This window comes from Phaenicophaeus curvirostris, chromosome 10 (assembly GCF_032191515.1).
Source record: "Phaenicophaeus curvirostris isolate KB17595 chromosome 10, BPBGC_Pcur_1.0, whole genome shotgun sequence".
Lineage (NCBI taxonomy): Eukaryota > Metazoa > Chordata > Aves > Cuculiformes > Cuculidae > Phaenicophaeus > Phaenicophaeus curvirostris.
Genome location: NC_091401.1, coordinates 21,855,071 through 21,871,822, shown reverse-complemented (window position 1 = coordinate 21,871,822; position 16,752 = coordinate 21,855,071). Strand labels below are relative to the sequence as shown.

Sequence of the window (16,752 nt, the reverse complement as noted above, 5' to 3'; positions counted from 1 at the left end):
TAACCATTGGCTGTAAGTAAAATAGATTTAAAAGTCTTTTTGGAGTGGTAAGCTTCTAGATGAAGGGATCAAATTACTTACTTTTATATTCCCATAAAGCCATGGAGAAATTATTTTTTTTCTCCTGTGTGTTTTGAAAGGATCACAACTTTGTCCTAGGGCCACGTGAGTTAATAATAGAGATCTCCCACTGACACTAAAACCAAACATGACTATTAGTATGAAATAATTGATAATTAATAGGTGTATTTTTAAAATAAATTGCTGTAGCCTCTTACCCTATGGAGCCAGATTTATAGAAACACATTAACCTTAAAAAGTTTAAAAATACCAATTTTTTGATATTTAGTAAAACTTCCTACGTCATTGGATGCAATAGTGCATCCAATGGAGCACTATTGGGTATCTCTGTTATTCAAGAAATGAAAGAGCTAAAAGTTTTTTAATTGAGAAACAAATTCAGCCTATAAGACAAGAATGACATGTTTGCATGGAAAAAAAAAATAAAGAGAGGATTAAATATTTGCATGATGCTCAATGATGAATTAAATAATGGACCAAATGTAAGCTTTTCTTGCCCTCTCTGCTCAAGATTTACACCACTAATCAGCCAGTTTTCACATCCTTAATATACTGAAGCATTTGCCTTTAAGGCAGCAGTAATTTAAGACTGCTATCAAAATGAATGTTTTTCTATTAGGTAAAATAATTATGTCATATATTCTAGCAGTATCTTTGGACTTAAATTTTCATAGTGAAGGTAACTATCAGTCAGCTAAAATCGAAAATCTTGATCAAAAGCTGCTGCATACAGGGAATGCAAATAAAAAGTGACTTTTCTATGTACGACAATAATTCAAGACCATTCATAAAAATTAACATCACAATGACAGGTCACAAGTTATTGTACAGGTCTGGTGCATTTTGAGGAAGGCATTTGAATATTTATTTATGTATTTGGAAGCCAGCATCAGTACCTGTGCAAATTTAAATTCTGCAAATCTGTACATCAGAACAAACTCATATATTTTACTGTGACTTTTCATGGGTGTGTGGGATTGTAATTCTGAAGACAGTAAATCTTTACAGTCTATGATTACTTGCTTGTTGATTTTGAAGTCCTCGGCCCACATGAGACATGCTTTACTGCCCCTTACTTCTACAGAACACGCACGGAGCATTTCTGCATGGGAGGTGCTTGAAAATTCACCCCAAGGTAAGAGCTTAGGAAAAGTGCCTCATTTAACTGAAACTTGCAGTTGGTATACAGCCTCACCTCCAGTAATTAGATACGGCCACACAGTAAGCCCAAGCATCAGATCACTGCCATCATCTCCATCCTTGCACAATATTGTCTTGAGCAAATACTTGGACCTTCCTGTGATTTAATATCTACTTGCCTCTTCTTTAAGGAACAGGTTATTCTTCAGGGAAGCTGCTGGCTTGTAAAAATTCCAGGCAGTCTAATGGGAGAGCAAACGTGGCCACAGGAGCGAACTGTCTGTCTGCAGCTTCTCTTAACACCACTTTGAGATGCAGAACTATTAATATGCGTATGTGCATTTCACTGGAGAGCGAGACTTGACCCTTTTAATCTGGATTCCTGGGATCAATCTCCCACTTTTATAAAACACCTCATGGAATTTTTTTGCAATCATAAGTAGTCAGGGACTTGGTCTTATCTCTCATCAGAAGAAGTGACCTCAAGGTGACCCTTTGGCACATCTCTGGATACCAGTTATGTTTTTGGAATTATACATTTGGATTGCACACATACCAATGGAATAATCCCAAGTGTATGAGAGTGCTGAGACAGAGACTCAGAAAAGAAACAGATCCACTGATATTCACACAGGTTTCTGCACCTGGATAGCCAGTTAGTTAATAACTGTCTTATTTTCCCATCAGATAGGGAATATGGTAAATGCAATCACTGCAAAGCCCTCACAGCTGACCCATGGATAGATAGTGCAATCTCAAACGTTAGGGTAATAAAAGTAGTCTTATATCACCTGGAAACCCCAAATAGCTGTTAAAGTTTTAACGCCTCATTCAAAGATGGCAAATCCCTCACTTCTTGCTAGGCACAGCATTACTCTTCTGATCTTCAACTTTCAGCCTGCAGGGCTGCATCCCACGCATGATTGCAAGCTGCGTCTACAGCCACGACTGCAGTCGCACTTTAGCTTTGTTGTAGCAACTACAGGTAGAAATATCATGGGAGATGGATTTAATCATCATCATGGATGTGATTGCCCATACAGGTTTGGTTAAAACTAAAACCAGTGTACTTGCATTTGGTAAAAATCATATCTTCCTACTGCTGCACAGGCATACTCATCCTTTTTCATGCAGTGAAACCTCATAATGAGGACTGGGTTCTTGTGTAACTCCTCTATCTGATGTAATAATAAGTGATATTAGCAGAAAGGTATAAATAAATAACACTTTGATTTTCTTTACCAAATTATTAGAACTCTTCCTAGAAAAACAATCCTATGATATGGCCTCCCATTTAGCTACAGACTATTTACTGTGTTAATGCAGAAGCACAATTAAAAGTAGAGCCTCATCTTCAATTACTCTTAGGGATCCCAGTTAACTGTTTGAAGGTAAACTGTAGGAAAGCACCACTAGAGGTCACTCAAAATTAATTGTTACCCGATTAGCACAATTTGACCCTACATTTTAGGCTGTTCTATCACTTTCGTACTTAAGACATTGTCAACTTTGACTCTTCAGCTAATTCTAGCAGAACTGAAAACAACTGCAGAGAGAAAAAGTTCCTTCACATCTTCCCTCATATGATTCTTCGCAAATCAGCTTTGCAGTTTCCGCTGCAGGCAGTACATAGTTCTTTTCTCAACAATGAGCTTCATAATGCTGTCAGTGATGAACCTCTAGAAGAGTTAGTTTTCAAGGTATTCAGCCCTAGATGTGTTATCTCAAATACCTGGTCACTCATTTTGAAAATTAGACCAAAATGAATTGTACAAGTGAGGGAATAGATAATGAAAAAAGCTTTTAATGTTTCCACATCCTTCCCCAGCTGCATTCTCCTTCCCCCAATGTTTAGCTATTTCTATACAGAAGAAAAAGCAGATCTTTATAACAGTTTTTTGACTAAATAAAAGAGGTGAAAAGAGAAGTTTAGTTTGATTAATGGGTATGTGTTGAAATCTCTCTGCATGTGTTTAATCAAAAGCAGATGTTCTATTTGCAGGGTATTTCATAAACTCTGAAAATGATGATAGCAATTTGTTTGCCAAAGACAACAGGAAAAGGGATATCTATAATAATTAGTATGTTCTATAAGGTCAAGACCACAAACTGCTGGTGCACATGCATACATCACCTGAAATATGTAATCAAACACACTCAAGAGAATGAGTCTTCCCATAGCTCAGCAGATAATTCAAGTTCAATGAAAGTGAGTAGATTTTCTTTTCAAACCCAGCTCAGTGTAGGAAAACTCTCGTGTAGCCAAGCTCCCATAAAGTATACTCTACCAAAAAATTACCTACTCCTATTTAATTTCTCTTTTTGTGTTACTGGTGAACCTCTTCCCATCCTACCCCTCCCATTCAGTTTAATTTAGAAAGAGCAGATTAGCTAGTCAGTTTATCTATATGTATGAACATGACAACCATAAAAATTATTGCAGTTTCCTGAAAAATCATTTAATGACCTCTCAAGAGCAACATGTAGGAAGTTTGGGGAAAATAAAGCATTAAAGCACCGTAAGATGAATGAGAAATTTATCACATACCATAGTTGCTTTATCAAGGTAATAAATAGATAAATATACCATCAACATCCAAAAAGTTGCATGGCTTCTTTCTCTGCTTTCTAGAGAGATTATTATTGCAGAGGTAGAAAGACAAAGCCACGAGATAGTATATGTACAGACTCAACTAATGTAATTCAGATATAATTAAAATTTTTTTAAAATATGACCCATCCTCTAAACTTCTACTCAAGAATCCTCTAGGACCTTTTGTGATAGGACAAAAGGTAATGATTTTAAACTAAAAGAAGTTAGATTTAGACTAGATATAAGGATGATATTTTTTACAATGAGAATGGTGAAACACTGGAATGGATTGCCTAGAGAGGTGGTAGAAGCCCCATCCCTGGAAATATTCAAGGTCAGGCTGGATGGGCTCTGGGCAACCTTATGTAGTTGAAGATGTCCCTGTTTAGTGCAGAAGGGTTAGACTAGATGACCTTTTATGGTTCCTTCTGACCCAAACTATTCTATGATTTTGTGATTCTGTGAAGCTAGCAAAGTAAAGGAAAATAACCCTTCCCTAATTCTGTTGCTACTGCGTAATAAGAACTACTGTTTCAAGGTCTTCCATGATCTGAGGCATCCTTCATGTGCACATCCTTCATATGTCCTAAAGACGCCAGCTAACTATTATCAATGAAAACTGTGTCTTGCATCATGCATCCTATCTGTCTATTTACTAGGACAAGCTTTGACCCTTTGGTGACCACATTGCTCCCTCTGAGGAAGCATTTAGTTGAACATGATTCCTCTGGTTAGTCCCCACTACATCCACAGATTCAAATTATATAGAAAAGAAGTCTTCATGCTAGTCATATAATTCCTGTATTCTCTGTTCTAAAAAGGTCTGGATAAAGATTAAGGTCTGTTTAATAGAAACCCCACTTAAAAGCCAAGCTTATTAGAGACTCTACTTTGGAAGACCCCTGCTACTGAAACTCTTACTCTAGAGTGAGTAGAAGAGCTATTTAACATAGTAACCTTCTCCTTGCACAGGAATAGTTGCCAAACTGTCATCATACAACAAAACATAATTTGTAAAAGTCAAGGAGGAATAAGAGAACAAGATAGTAAGCAGCCAAATCTTTCAGTCTGAGATGGAGAAGTGGAAGAGCTTTACCTTTTCTTCAAAATAGCAGCTTTAGTTAGAGAAAAAGCCCACATTGAAGAAAAGCTAATACAGAAGTCCAGTGACTGAAGGATCTTGTTAAAGAAAATAAAAATCAGGCAGGCTCAGTCAGAGGAACTGTCATTCATTTTCAAGGAAAATTACAGCTTTTTATTTGCTAATACCTATAAAACTCCAGAAGCCTTGAATATCAGCTATTTAAACCTATCAGTTGCCTTGGCTGGGTTACCACAAAGTAATTTTGACAATTATATATCCTTGTTCCCTGATAAGACCATTCTTCTACCCATTATTATACTGGCAACTGTTGTAAGATATTCTCAGTTGAGGCAAATAACCTCCTATTCCTTTCCTTTTCAGCTCCCCAGTAGATAGTCTAAAAGTAGAGAAAAGTTCCTAGTAAGATATCTACCCAGCTGACACAACAATTTGCAAAGTCTTCTTTTCCCTCCAACAAACCTTCCATTTATTCTGTATGCCTCATCATCGGAAAGCTGATTTCCAATTTGCAACCTCTTCAAATCCCAGTCACATGAACATACTCTTCTCAAACCCCTCTACAGGTTTAACTAAAAAATTAGAAACTAGGTAAAAAAAGCATTTACTTTCTTGTTGAAAAGCATGCACAGATTTCTTTTACCAAATGTATACATTGGATAATGCAGTCTTCAGTGACATTTCTTTTCATCAGACTTGTCTTTTAAAAACATTGAATGCTGAAGAATAAATGTAGGCTTGTCACCAAATGTTAAAGTCTTCATGGACGTATAAAAATCACTTCACATATAGTGAAGTTTAGGTGCTCTCTCTTTTGCAATAATTCAGTAAAGGTTTAAGCTGTTCAACATCAGCTCTGAAGACTAAGCAAAATAAAACAATTACGATGTATTAGTGATATTATAAAGCAGAAGTCGAAGAGGGCATTATAATTGAATGTATGGAGATTATGAACTTATGAACTCATATGGCATATGGATTTTATTTTAAGCCAATCCATAAACTGCTTTTGTAATTTTCTAAAAGCATATAAAAATACAGACAATTCATATAATGTGGCCCTGTCAATCCAAGCAAAAATCATAGGTTGCAAATGAAAAATATCTGTGACACCAAAAATATCCTATCTTATTAAATTAAAACTGCTTTTGTGATCTCTGTTGCAGTCATTGCTTTTGCTTATATTCTGATTTTTCTGGGGAGAACTGTGATCAGCACTGCCTTGAGCTTTATGTCTCCTCCTCTCCCTCATGAAGAAGTTCAAATGTGCAAAGGTATTTTTTCTTTTAAAGATTAATTTAGCTGAAAATCTTTCAAATGTACCAATTAAAAAAGAAAGCACGTTTCCTAACTAAGCTGCAATACAAGGAGAGCCAGCTAGAAGTAGCACAGCTCTAGGAGACCAGTGTAACAATATGCAGTATAGAAATGTAAAATGTTAAAAGGGGGAAGGATTTAGCCAGATTCCTCAAACAGTTGGTTTGATCTGCTCAGTCTTATCCTCTCATACTCTTAAGCACCAAGATGTGTGTGCACCCAAGTGGTCTGGTCAGAGTCACTTGTGTGTGACAGCGGACAAGGGACATTGCTGACATCCTCACTTTATCTCTTCTTGAGTGAAGACAGTAAACGAATCCTGGATGTATCTTTTATATGCTTTAGAAACTGATGTTGGCCAGGATATTTGGCCTCATTATTTTATGTTTTCGGTTCTGTTCTTCATATTCTCGTCAACTTGTCTTTGTATCTTTTGGCCTCCATCTTCTGTAGCAATTAAAATATCTAATTCTTTTAACTCCTGTTTTGCTGTTTCTCCTGGCACTTTCCATACATTTCCAGTCTCCTGCATTTATAACGACCACAAGACTCCGTGCAATGACCTCTGCCTGGGTACAAAACAGTCATCAGAAAATCACTAAATCCCAGCTTGCTTTACTCTGTACTTTGTTTTAGGTACTTTTTCCGTAACAGGGTGTGTCGCTGCATACAGAAATTCCAGCATACACAGCCACCCCTGCAGCAGAGGGATCCTGGAAGTGCCTAGTTTCTGAACACAGATTTCATTTGCCGTTGCAAAAGGTAAATCCTGGAATCACTGCAGCTTGGAAATTGTCCCACACAGGGCACACAAGAGAGACAGGGAATCACATACTGGAATCAAGCCTCCTGCATCTAAGGACAAAATCTTGGACAGGGGCTCTAGTCTCTTAATAAACGAAGAAAAGAGGTGCTCAGCTAATGTTATCTGGAATATGAGGCTAACTACAGTTAAAAAGGACTTCCTTTATGCAGAAAAAAGCATTAGATTGGACTGTATTGGACTGAGACATGAAAGAGGACTGAAGAGGTGTCCTGATGGTGTTTTACTGGTTACATGCATCCACCTCCTTCCCCAAGAACTGCATGTTTGCAAATAGAAGGAATAATATAGACCTCAGTGGTTAAGATTGACTTTGGATGCTTCGGGGTGGCCAGAACCAGAGTTTTTGAGCCCATGAACATTTTAGTAGGTATTTAGCACACATTGTGTACGAGTAACTGGTGGCATTACATCTCTTAGAGAAATAACCTTTAAAAATGGTATCACTGGCCAAGCATTCTCATATATCCACATGCCCATGAATAGGTATTTTCTTTTTCTTTCAGCATTCATGGAGGAATTCTGGAGAGGCACTAGAGGGCAGTTAGCACTTCAGTTACTCACTTGCATGCTCAGCATAATGTTTGGCATTGTCAGTGCTGAGTAGATTGTCCATTGAGCCAAGTGCAAACAGGAAAAGAGCAAAGTGCAGACTTGGGCAAGGCAGCTGGATGCATGGGTCTCCAAACACATCTGATGTTGTTGCTCAGACAGCTTGCACTAAAGTGAAGCCCTGGGCCAAGTGGTAATGCTAAAGGCTAATTGGAAACTGTGGAAACTATGCAGACACAACTAGCAATTTGCTATCTTTGAATGAAAGCATTGGTAAATGTAACAGGGTAGTTTGTACCACCTGCAGGTCTGCTGTAAAGATGCTCTTTTCTTTTTACATATTCTTTGTAAGATACCTTCCTTAATCTTTGGCACAGCTCTTTCCCCAGACCTGGAAGTCTGAATTGAAATGATGATTTGTGCCTCTCCTAGCTAATTGGAACTAGAGCACAGATATTTCACAAGAGAAAAATGATGAGTTGGCTTCCCTGCATCTGCTCAGTTTGTCTCCATTTTTACATTTATACTGTCTCGTCTGCTCTGCTAAACTGCCAGTCATCTCCTGGGGACACTTTCTCTACTTGACAGCTCGTAGGACTGTCTAACTTCCCCTCATCTCCAGTGTAGGCTTTTAGGTCCTGAGGCTGAGACACACCATCTGGAAGCTGGACCTGTGGACAAGGCACTGCTCAGAGAGTGCCCTGTAGATATGGGTCTCCTCATTACCACCATGGCAGCTGTTTCCGAGCTTGGAGGAGTTCATTGCTAACGAAGGAGCAGTGCCCTCCTGCTGAATTATATCCTCTCCTTACTTGGCTCTACAAGAGCTGGTGGCTGAATTGCCCCTGGTTTAACTTAATCAACTCCATTTATTTTTTAAATAAATTTTTAAAAATATATTTAAAATATATTTTAAATAAATTTAAAATTGCTGAGTATTAAAATCTCACTGGTGGAGGTACCACATGGCTTTTCTTTACCCAGACAATGATTTCATCATATTAGTCTTAGTGTCAGATGTTGGTTTTGCCTTCTACACTGTTAAGCAAGGGCTCCTACAAATCCCAGAATGCAACAGCTTTGTAAGAGAAAAATACTGGACAGAATAATTTAAATTTTCCTTCAATAATCCTGAAAATGGGCGACAAGTGACAAGTCCATCAGTTAAGAAGAGGGATTTGAAGCACTTGATTTTCTTTTTTCAGTGTTTGTTATATTGAAATAATGGATGCCAAAGTCATTACAGAAAGGGTTATGAGAATATTGAAAGGGTTAAGACCTTATCTGGGCCTGAGGACACCTGTAAATTCTGGTCTTCTATACAGCTCTATCCTATCAGATTTCTTTCTCCCTCTCATTGAAATACTAACTTATATTGTTGCCTACTTCTTATAGACTTGCAAGGCAATAAATGGAATGAAAAAGCTTCTGCTCACATACCTCGGAAACACCAACATTACATAAATATAAATATAAAGCATCTCAAACACTTAAAGTGACATGTAGCCACATTAAATCCCTACACTGCAAGCTGCTAAGGCTATGAAACATGGTAAAAATGCAAAGCACAGAGCAAAAATGTACCAGCTTCTTTAGAAAGCTGTGCATATAATTGGCATGGGCTGGTTTGCACTAGTGCCTCTCAGTCCTTTGACTGATTTGTTTTTAGGTTTAACAGCTGCCTACAGGTTGTACCTACATAAATGAATCGAATGTGACACAAAGCAAGAACATTGTGGTATGTTGCATCTTGTACTAATAAATATTTAAGGATAAAGCCTAAGTAATTCTTCAGCATCTGATTCTCCTCTATTGCAACTGGCAAAAAAAGCAACTTGCAAATTGCTATCGATAACGGAAAATATATTAAAAAAGGATGTTTATAGGCTTATGATAGTGTGTCATATTTTTTAATTGATATTTGGTTCTCAGTAAAATTCCACAATTATCCTATTTCATTTTTTCTATTTCTAATAGCCAACTCTGTCCCTCTATTTATAGGTCAATCATGAGGGAATGCAGAAAAAAAAAATTGCCAAGAGGTCATACTTCAAGGTTCTTCATGAAATTTTGTCTAGGAAAGGGAACAAAAACACATTAGCCATTCCCGGTTGGACCGTCCTTCTTCCCTCTTCCCTTATTTAGTGGTAAGAGAAGGACTTACCCAGTTCAGTCCCCAACAGTGCTTATTAAGAAAATGTCCCAGCTAAAAAAGGCAATGCCTAACCAAGTCATAAGCTCACCTTGCCTAGTCAGTTCTGTGACTCAAGGAAAAGCAATCACAGCTTTACCAGAAACCCTGAAAATAATATTTGTATAGTTCACATGACAAACAGGCATGGGCAGAATGCATTTACAAAACCAGACAATGTTAATTGCTTCTGGGAGTATATAGAGAGTAGTCTACCTGAAAATATTTGAAGTTTTTGGTTAAAACTCATGTATTATGGCACACAGACAGCAAAGCAAACATTTAACTCTTTTCCTCTCTGGATTTTGAAATGAAGCACAAAAGGAAGACAACTGCAGCCTATATTTTTATTTTTTAAAATGAGCCACATCTGTGTTTAAGAGTCCATTTCAAAACTCCCTACCCAGCTATGTTGGCTTTAACAGATGGGAAGTTTTTTGATTGACTGGACTATGTCATAAACTTGGGATTCCTTCTAGAACTTCAAGTACTTACACTTCTTAGGGCATTTCTTGTTTAAAAATTTGGCATTAAGAAATTAAAAAAAAGGGGATGGGAAGGAGCAGCTCAAGATTTTCTTCTGGGAAGACCCTTCATTCTCGATTCTATAATGAGATTTGGCTTCTGTGTACATTTTTCTATGGATTAGGGTAAGGCCTGTGGCATAAAAGTTATTGTTTCACTTGCTGTGAATATTCATTTCTTTCTACCAGGAAAGCCCCTCAATCAGAGAAAATCCTAAAGCCAGTTTTTGCGTGGCAAGATTTTTATTGATAAAAAAAGAGAAGTATGAAGTAAATCAATTACTTACCACCATCTTTACCCATTTTTATTTAATGTGAGAGGATATTTCTTCTGGTTCAGTGAGAGCAGGAGATATGGTTAGACTCACTCTGGGTTTTACTTTTATTATTATGGACTATCCATTTATTTTCCTCAACTGGTGAAAGAAAATCAACAAATGTAAATATACTTTCTTGTTTCTGAATGATGGTGTGGAGCTAACTTCGAGAAAGCTTGAAAACTGATGCTATCAAGATTCTGTGGAACCAACCATTTAAAATTCATAGTTTTGTTTTTTTGAAATATGAATCTGTTCTGTTTAATAATAAACTAGAAGGGATTTTTCATTGGGATTCCAGAAGCAAACTGGAAACAAAATGATGGATCAGAGATTCAAAATAACTATTTGGGAGCTGTGATCTTTACATATGATAATTAATGTTGCAGTCTGAAAGAAAACCTGGAAATATGGCTAGGAAACATATTCCACAAAAAAATGTGGTCTAGAGAAACATTCATTTTAACAGAATCCCCATCCAATTTCCCAAATATCTTTGTGTTCCCATTTAAGCATATTTAGCTAATGTAAGTCCACCCCGAAAATCATCCTTTGCATTTTGGGGGGGGGGGGGGGTGTGGGGGTGTATCTAATATCTTGCAAATACTATTTTCTTTCCACATGGTTTTGAACACTGGGATACTCGAGTCTGTCATTTGTGGTGCAAATCAGAAAAGAAAAAATACAGAGCTTCAGCCTTGAACAATGCAGAAGTCTCTGTTTTCTTCCATCATGCATACAGAGTATATCCCATGACTTCAACAGTGGAATTTCATAAGTAAATGAGAGATTGATTTGAATTTGGTGAATCCATGAAGTGGATTTTCGATATTGAAGGACAGTCATTTTGGAGGGTGATTTGAGAGCTCTGAACATTGTTGTAGTCCTCAGTGTTATGAAATGCATGCATCTTGCTGTGCTGTCTGAGATCCCTTCCAGCTGTTTCAAAAGAGCAATTATTATCATCTGCAGGCAAGATTGTTTTGCACCACAGTAGATATTAGAAGGAAGCCTATGTAATCATTTGTAGCATGTGTGGATCTTAGCACTGTGGCTGAATTTTTTAGAATAGGCTGTAATAAATTCTGGCATCACCAGTTTTCTTCATCATTACTCAACAAATCAAATAAATGCAGAATGGCTCAGAGTATGTTAGCAGTGAGCACTGTATCTGACATATTTTGAATGTAGGTTAAGAAGGAAAAAAAAAAGAAAAAAAAAATTGTTATGCTACAGAACACGTACTCACAGCCAACAGTCCATGAAGAAGTAATTTATGTAGACATATCGATATTGCAAATTTTCAATGTCCTCTTTAAAAGACAGTATTTCTCCTTAATTTTCTTCAGATGTGAATGACAGAAGTTTCTGACTCCCAAGAAAAGGCAAAAGGACCCTGAAATAAAATGATGCCATAATGACTTGCAGTCATACACTCCTCCCAAGTTTTCAGCACAATTATATGCTTATTACTTTGGAAGAGTTAGAAAACAAGCAAGCTGCAGCTTTTAATGAAGCTTTCATAGCAGTGAGAAGAACTATGAAAAAGCATTTAAAGCAGCTCATCTCCTCCTCTATTCAGGCTCTCTTTCATTTCCAGAGGCAGTTGCAATGAGAAATTGGATGCTATCCAGTTTGGATTTATAAGGAAGCAGAAAAGGAGATAATGGCGGAAGTATGTGCTTTTTTCCCCATGTAAATTCAGATCATCTTTAACATTTGATCAGATTTTGAGGAACATGAGACAAAAACCCAGCAGATATTTCCAATCATACATTTTAAAACCTCAAAAGAGCTTTGCAGATTCTCCCTGTATCCTGAGCTGCTTCAGACTTTCCTTTTATTATTTTCTTGAAAGATGTAGAACATAACCATTTACTTAGCTCTGCTATCTGATTATAAAATCCTGACTCAGAGCATCTAAAAGTTATCCTTACAATGCACAGACACACATCCCAGTCCTTTGTACTGTCATGCTGCCACCCTAACAAGCTAGAAATATGTATGTGAGTGGAGAAGACAATTCAGGATCAGAGGAAAAGTCAGTTTATAATATATTACTGAGACTGATCTCCTCGTCAGTCCATAAAAACTAAATGTGACCCCAATGGAAACATTTTTTTATTATGGGGAAGAAATTTTCTTACCCTTTTATGAAACTATTTTTATTACCAACATTATTCACAATTCTCTAATTAGAGAGCACAACATTGTTACTCTAGTTTTTACTCTTCAATTTAGATGTGCACAGGCATTACAGATGCCATGAGAAGGTGTATTAGTGCAGTAAGACTGAATATTACTTCTTTTCCTTTTTTTTTTCTGTTCAGAGGCCAGTTGGCCACAATATTTTAATATGACTTTACTGTAATTCTGTGACCTTACATATGCACTTGAAAAGAAATGATGAGGCTGCACAATCTGTTAATTTGTTTTTCTACTTTTAAGAGATTATGTGAAACTTCAGAATCAAAGCTTACTTAAGGTTTTATTTCTAAAAGTATGTACTCCCATTAAGTGAAAAAAGTAGGAAATGTTGATGTATGCAAAATTGTTCAAAGTCAGGGACTTGAATTCAAGAAATTAGTTTACATTTTGTGACATGGAACTAACACCATGGACTGAAAAATGAAGCCATTGCTTTGTAGGTGCCTAAAACTTGGCCAAGAGACTTTAACTTTGGAAAGAAGATTGCTTGTTGCTTTGTCTGTTTCCATAAGAACAGAGAATAGCTATTCATAGCAGAGTATAAAACCTGAACTTGCAGAGAACAAAATATGGAACATTTCTGGCTTCCCAAAAGGTTTCTGGACAACTGTGAAGAAGTCTCATCATGCAGCAAGCTATTAATACCAGAGAGGGTACAAACTGCCCCAAATCTTCCTTTTCCAGGCCTTGAAGAATCATAACTCTTTGGCATTTGAGAGATGTTGTGAATCAATTCCCCTCCTCAGATCCAGCACAGCCCTAAACGTCAACAGTGTGGAAATGGTTCCTCTATTGAAGTCTGTAGGTATTTCACTGCTCAGAAGTCAATGAAGGGGTTTTACAGCAGGTCTAGTAAAGTGCAGTTCTCCAATTACAACCTAGCTGTAAAATATACAGTAGGTTTTTTTCCTTTTTACTTCCAGGCAATGAGTTTTTGTCATGTCAGTTAAACCCACCTACAAGAGGGAGAAAGAAAGAGAGAAATGACTGTTCAGTGAACCTCAGGAGAATTATGAAGTTATATAGCCTCAGAAAGATTTTAGACAGTTTTATATCGCCCAGCTCGGCTCACATTTATATCATCTGTCTTGGTGCCTGATATGAGCTAAACTATGACTTGATTGAGAAAAGTGCATCTACTGACTGATGTATCTAAGCAAGATGGTTTGGATATGGCTGAATGAAAAAAAAAAAAAGGTTTGTAATCTGCACAGAAGACAAATTTTGCTACAAGGTATTTAATGAAAGCAAGAACTAGATAACATTAAAAAATAGTTCACAGAGGAAAACAAAGAATCAATAAAGTGCTAGGAATTTTTTAAAGGTTAAACACTTCCATATGAACTTAGTTATGCCCAAATTACTGCTTGTACTTGGAGGAGGAAGAATGGTAGCAATATGGAAGGTTGCACTGCAAATATAACTACTTTTCTAGATAAAAACATAAACATATCCTAATTCAGTGTAATTATCCAGTTGCACCTGGATTTTGACTATGGGAGATGCTCAAATATCTTCAAATATCTTTGAAGAACCTGGAGGTATTCTGAAGCATAATGTTCTGCCAGTGAAGATTTATCTACAGTTTCACCTGATAAGATTTTTCATCTTGTTTTGAACAGCATAATTTACCATACTCAGCATGCTGTATTGCATTCATATATGTAGAGAAGAACAGGATTGATTATCTTCAAGCTTACTGCCACTAAACTCAGCAAATTAGGTGCTCATGATTCCAGCAAATGACTGCTCTTTTTTTTTTTTCAGTGCTCCAGGAAAAATTGGACTGCAAGAAAGCCTTGGCTGAGAAGCTAAGAACTTGTTTAGAAACTCCCCAAAGAGGAAGGAGATATAAAGCTGCTGTTATAATTAGCAAAGTAGTGCAGCAATATATGAGGTGGTTATGATATCTCTGAGAACCCAAAGAAAGAGATCCATTTCTCTCGATGTCTTTTCTGTAGAGGTAGATCAGCTGGTATCTATTGCATTCAATGGTAATATCCAACTGTAGCAGGGCTGATGGAGGCTGTTTCCATTCATTTTAGTCCTGGAAAGGTCCTAGAACACATCCTCATATAATTTGTTGCCTAACACAAGTAGAATGAGAATTCCTTCAGCCAGTAAAGGTTTACCAAGAGCCATCTGTACTTGGCTAAGACTACCCTTTGTGGTGAGATAAGAGCCTATATGGAGCTTCACCGATCTCCTTTTCTATAAGCCAAAGGTGCTTGCCTGGACCATCAGCCCCTTAGACAGACCCAAACTTATCTGCAAATTTCTCTGGAAAGGCAATTATAAAGACTGTGGAGCCAAACTTTTCTTGGTACTGGCAGCTAAGAAGTGGCTGGATGTTACAGAGAGTTCCTGACTAGGTAGCGTTGGATCAGGTCAGCAGACTTGGGGTATTTCAAGACACACCTAGATAAATGCCACTGCTGATGTGATCACATGCAAGCCAACATTTCTATTATGATATCATTCTGTGGAAAAAAATAAAGAAAATTAAAAAAAAATAAAAAGAAATGAAGTATGGGAACTGAATCTTAAAGTTTTCAGCTTTGGGCATTCACCAACACTATTTTGTTTTGAAAGTGGATTCTACATTGAAACATATCAGATTTATAGTTTTCATTTTCAAAAATCTGCTAGGATCAAGGAACAATAACTGCAATCAGAAACTATAATGGAAGTGAGGCAAAAATATTTTGGCTTAGGTTATTGAGGACCCAGTAGGACAAGAAACCCATCAGAGACATGACAGAATCTATGAATACATTGACAAGAGAAGTTCTGGTTCAATGAGCTGAGAACATCCAGAGCCAACACTGATAAAACCACTATCCATTGCAAGATCTTCAAATCAAATGACTTATTCCAGACGAGGCCCACAATTAAAGTGCTTTGCAAATACATGACAAAAATGGTCTCCATCCAAATAACCTTAAATTAAAATTCCCAAAATAGAAAGACGAAATTCCCTCCCATCTTTTCAGAATTAATGTAGTCATCCAAGACTTCCTAAGCATAGGTGAATCCCACATGACTTCAGAGTGGCATAGAAATAGCAGAAATAACGGTCTTCAAAAGGAAAATCACATCTTTAATGGAATGAGGCACCCTTTACCTCTCCCCACAGAGACTCTCTCAGACACTCCCTTTCAACTCAGAAGTAAAGGCTTGGCATGGTATATCTGGGTCCCATGTCCAGTCTAGGAGTTACAAAAAAAAAGCTGATGTTAAGTCTGTCAAACCTCCATTTCTCAGGAGTTTCCTTGTTTCCACCCAGAGATGGTGCTGGGTGGGAATAGCGCATCTCGCAGTCGGTCTTTGTGTGTGCAGCAAAGCCAGCGATGTGTCTGCCTCTGCACAGCATACACTGTGTCTCAGATCTCAGCTCAGCTCTCCAGCTGCCTGAAGTACAGTGATGTGATCATGGACAAAGCACTCTAATTTTGTCTCCTTGTTTTCTTTTCACCTTAACAATATACTTTCTGCCACTTAGAAGGAACTACTTATTTTTCCATTGAACTTTGTGGCATAGACTTTCCAACACAAATAAGAAATCATAATCTATCATTTTTTTCATCTGCAATAAAAAAAAAGCAAATAAAAACTGGTTTAGAGCTGGAAGAAGCTTCTATCTTTCAAGCAATAGAAGATTCTTCTAGTTTGGGAAATTTTGTGTTGCTGGGTCCACACCGCTCTCAACAGATGAGCTAAAACTGCAGCAGACGCAAGGTGGTGAGGACAGGTATGGTCTTAGAAAGAGAGTGGTCCTTGAGCTCCATCCATGGAAGTATGTTTCAGGAGGAAGGCCCACTTTGCAGTAAAAATGCAGTTTGAAATGCTGCTGGGAGACGGAAAGCACTAGAGCTAGGCACTCTCCTGGGCTTTGGCGTGCTGC

At 37.4% G+C, this 16,752-nt stretch overlaps 1 long non-coding RNA gene across 1 annotated transcript; it reads left to right on the top strand.

Moving 5' to 3' along the window:
- The first annotated feature begins 480 nt into the window (after window positions 1-480).
- Window positions 481-9,122, top strand: LOC138724701 (uncharacterized). Its single transcript, XR_011338093.1, has 3 exons — window positions 481-1,216; window positions 8,814-8,910; window positions 9,004-9,122. It is a non-coding gene; the product is annotated as an uncharacterized lncRNA (long non-coding RNA).
- The last annotated feature ends 7,630 nt before the right edge of the window (window positions 9,123-16,752 follow it).